Source organism: Silurus aristotelis (assembly GCF_946808225.1).
Source record: "Silurus aristotelis genome assembly, chromosome: 10".
Taxonomy (NCBI): Eukaryota; Metazoa; Chordata; class Actinopteri; order Siluriformes; family Siluridae; genus Silurus; species Silurus aristotelis.
Window position 1 is genome coordinate 1614108 of NC_139583.1, and position 5000 is coordinate 1619107.

Below are 5000 nucleotides of genomic sequence, written 5' to 3' on the forward strand. Positions count from 1 at the left end.
AATAATAAACACTGAATCACATCCGCCTCGGTAATGGAGATGCACATCTCTCTGTTTTATTGCTTTTCTGAAACCTGTTTAAGGCATAAATTGATTGAGTGTTACTCACTAAGCCCCGCCCACTTCAAATCTCCATCACAGGCCCAGTCTGATGTGTGGTTTAGGGGGAAAACATGTGATCAGAGGGAATTTCCAGAGCTTTTACATTTCACCTTGGGTCAGCATTCAGCACTGAGACCCGTGTGTGTGTGTGTGTGTGTGTGTGTATGTGTGTGTGTGTGTCTTGTAAGAAGGTTGTAAAGAAAAGTTCAGCATTTTATTTTTCCGGATTTTGCTGACATGAGGAATGATTCTGCACATGATTCTGGGAAGCGAGCAGGAAGGAGACGCTGGAAACGAGCCTGGACTCGAACATCTCATCAGTGACTTCAGTGTAGCGTCTGTCCCTGTGATCTCATCAGATCTGAGAGAACGATAATAACCAGTGTGTGTGTGTGTGTGTGTGTGTGTGTGTGTGTGTGTGTGTGTGTGTGTGTGTGTTTGTGTGTGTGTGTGTGTGTGTGTTTGTGTGTGTGTGTGTGTGTGTGTGTGTGTGTGTGTGTGTGTGTGTGTGTGTGTGTGTGTGTTTGTGTGTGTGTGTGTGTGTGTGTGTGTGTGTGTTTGTGTGTGTGTGTGTGTGTGTGTGTGTGTGTGTGTTTGTGTGTGTGTGTGTTTGTGTGTGTGTGTGTGTGTGTGTGTGTGTTTGTGTGTGTGTGTGTGTGTGTGTGTGTGTGTTTGTGTGTGTGTGTGTGTGTGTGTGTGTGTGTGTGTGTGTTTGTGTGTGTGTGTGTGTGTGTGTGTGTGTTTGTGTGTGTGTGTGTGTGTGTGTGTGTGTGTGTGTGTGTGTGTGTTTGCCAGAAGCCCACGTTGAGACCTTCTGTTTTAGGCTTAATTTCTGTCAAATAGAAGATATTTGAAAAATCAAGAGGTTCTCTGTGTCTGAAGTTCTCATAGTGAAAGTCTGTTACTGGTCATGACGTCTTCTCGTTGTGACGCTTTTTATACATTACGCAGGTTCTCTTTGTTCATTCTCTTTGGCTGAGAAGGTTCACTTCATACCTCTCCCTCACCATCTCTCTTTCTCTCCATCTTCATCACCATCCATAGACTTCAGTTCCTCATGTAGGATCTCCAGATGTTCCTAAACTAACTGTGATGTAAGCGCTCCAGAGGTTTTGTACAGGGGAAGTGCAGAGGAATTTACAAAAACCCCCAAAGAAAAACCTTGTTTCAGCACTTGATTCCGAGCAGGAACACCTTTACTCAAAGGTTCTTTTGGATGGAGTCACGTGATGCAGTCTCTGAAGGTGGACACGTGTCAGTGAGCTCCGGTGGGCCTCATTATTTGCTTCCATTTCACTAAAATTCATATTTTTTGTAATCTGTTAGAAATTGAGCAGATGAAAGTGTCAGGATCATCAAATAACTATTTTACACCACACGTGAAATCTTCTTCATAGCAAAGATGGAGGCCGACCAAGAAAAACTGACTCTTAAATCTCTCATGAAAGCGATCCGTGATCTTAACGATGAACTGACATCCAGACTTCTCTGACCACAATCTCGCTCTCGCTCTCGCTCTCGACCTCATCTGAGCAGCTTGACGAGGTGCAGATTAGAGCAGGTGCTAACGAGGAGAACACGAGCGAAACCTGAACGCGGATCGAAAAAATAAAAAAGAGATTTCGCCTTTTTGAAAGACAAATCAGATGATCTTGAAAACCGGAGCAGGAGGTCAAATATAAAGATCAGAAACATTCCAGAGAAATCTGAGGGCAAGAACATGGTCGGATATTTGGAACATTTGAATCTCTGGTTACTCTGAAAAGAACTCACGGCCCCGGAAGACCCTCGAACCGGACCAGACCCATCACTGGGAAATTCTTAAAGTAAGGAAAACGACAAGGTTCTGCGGTAATCCAGAGAGAAAGGAGCATTACACCTGGATGATAAGCGAATGTCCTGCTACACAGATTGTAGCATCGAGAATCACCGCAGGATTTATGACGTGAAAAAGAAACTTCGGGAGAAAAACATTGAATATGCTTATCGTTACCAAGCTACGAGTTTAAACTGTTCTCTGAAGTCGAAGCATTTCTCATCGAGTTGGAGAAGATCTACTGAAGAGTTTTTCTTGTCCCTACGCCATCAGCTTTTACCGAACTTTAGGATTGACTCAATGCATCATGAGACGGTAAAGTAGTACAATTTAACAGCGTTCCTCTTCCTGCGTTCTGAATTTATTTCCCACGCTCAGCGATGTGGTCGCTCAAGTCACATATTAACACACATATTAGTACATTATTTATTTAGCAATTCTTTGTGCAGTTCATGTTGTAACATCGTTCTGTTATGGAGTTTGGAAATTTCTTAGTAACTGTTGAGGCTACTCAGTTCAGAGTTTTTATATCCACCCTGTGAGCTCTGTTCAGCGACTATCACTGGACCTCTCCTCCTTTTTTTGTTAGTTTTGTCTGTTTTCTTGTTGTTTGTTCATTTTTCTTAATTTAGTTTTTGTTTCGTTTTTGCGTTATTTAACCAAACTTAGCAATTTGTAATATCACAACTAATGTCCAGAAGCCGTTTTTTTTCCCTTTTCATTATTTTGTAAATATATAGAAAACATGACCACTCAGGCAGGTCAAAGGTCAGAGGAACATCATCCATATTTATGATGTGGTGCGGCCCGATTCAGTGGGAGCGCATCTGATTTAATATAAAGAGTCTCATTGGTTCATCTGAACCCGTTCCGCAATTTCATTGGTCTAATGTTATGGGGTTCAGTTTTTAGGCTTGAAGTTTGTGAAACCGGAAAACTCCATAAATTAGCCGCTTCGTTGTTTAAGCCGCGGAGTTCAAAGTGTGGGGAAAAAGTAGCGGCTTATAGTCCGAAAAATACGATATTATAAATGGCAGGTCAGTTAAACTGTATTTCACAAAATATTAAGAATTAATTCCCAAATTAAGAGAAAGTTTGAACATATTTAAAGAGACACTCCACTGATATTGCATTTATTCAAGGAGCCTGATTTTATTCCACATTTTGGTCCAGTGTGAGAGGCGTAGCATTGCTTATTACCAAGAACCTGAGATTGAAATTCAACTCCATTAAAAAAGATGTGTGGTAGATTTATCCTTATAGAGTGTGTTAGAAACTTAAAAGAACTCTGGTATCTCTGTACGGCCCAAACACAGATCATCTGACTTTTTTCTGTAATCTAGCTATGAAGCTCGCCACAACTGACGGTTGGTAACTTCAATTTGGTTTTCAATCCATCAGTGGATCGTTTCTTCACCCGAATCACTTTCACTGATTAAATCAGCAGGAGCCTGTAAACAAGGAATGAAAGAATAAGGTCTAAAAGATTTCATTTTACTCTGCTGTCCATTAAACCTACTCAAGAATTGATGTTTTTGAAATCCAGATCTAGAATCACAGCTTGCTCCTATTTAGCCTCTGCTCTCTCTGACCACAATCCTATAAAGATGATATTGGTTTCTTCAAGATGGAGATTCAGGTTTTACCTATTAAAAGTTTCAGAGTTTATTACTTTTATGAACAACCACATTGATGTTTATCTCCAGAACTCTGTCTGGGTCGATAAAAAGGATTGGATTTAAGTATTTGGGATTTAATATTCGTAGCTCTTTTGATAAAATATATCAAGAAAACTACATTAAAATACTGAACCAAATTAAAAATTGGATCTCCAGCAGTGGATGAACTTTGCCTCTGTCATTAATGGGCAGAATTAATACAGTAAAAATTAAAATATTGCTTAAATTCATTCACTTATTTGATTGTATTTCATTTAAAATTCTTAAGTTTTCTTTTGAGGACCTCAGTAAAATTATATCTTTATTTAAGAAAACCTCGAGTTGATCTGAGCATTCCAAGGTCTGGTCTCAGAGTGAATTGCTGGAACGTCCACTCCTTGGCCACTGTGGTGATTGCAGTGGAAGCTTGGTGGTGGTGCAGGGATTTAAACACATGACCTGATGATCAGAAGTCCAACATCTTCTCCACTGAGCTACTGCTTCCCACTTTTCATCTGAGGTTGTATTCTGAGACCTGATAAGGAGCAGATCATTTTCATTTTGTCCTGATACATAAATCCGTAGAATTCAAAGCAAGCGTACTTTCTTTATCACACGACTGGATATCTGCCATTCCCAGTGCAATGGAGTTAGTAGGAAGTTTCCTCTGGAGCATTTCAAGTCTCAATGATCCTACCTGGTGCCTGCACACAAACAACCTTCCTGAAATCTCCTGGAGCCAACTCCATTGTCCACCGGGAAGACCTCTGACAGCTCCGCCCTCTGCCTGGGACTAGTGAGCATCCTAAACCCTCCTGAGATCGCACTCCTGCGTGAACCTGATGCAAGGACTCAGCACTATGTCACAATCTCACAGAGATGTTCTCAAAGCCAGTTTCCATTGCAGTGGTCTAACCTGGTGGCAACGTGATGGCAACTGTGGGATCAGCTGTGTTTTCAGGGGAATGTTTCATGTGTGTGTGTGTGTGTGTGTGTGTGTGTGTGTGTGAGTTTCAGTCTGTATAGGTTGATCCACCTTCCTGCTCATACATGGTGATTCTTCTAAATACACAAAATCACTTCTCCAGCCATTCTGGTTCTTTTACTACACCCTGGATTAACTTTTTTTGCTGCCACCAAATGCAAGATCTCCTGAAGAAAAATGCCAATGATGTCTATCAGATTTGTAAGAATCCTTCATACACTACATGACCATAAGTTTGTGTCCGTTTTCTCTTATAACAAGCTCCACTGTTCTGTGAAGATGTTCCACTGGATGTTTTTGTGGAGATTTTGTGGCAACTTCAGCTACAAGGGTATTAGAAGAATCAGGTACTGAGATGAGGAGGTTCCAGGGTGCAGTTACAAATAATAACTCAGGGTTGGAGTTATAGCAGGAGATCTTCAACACACCTCCAACCCAT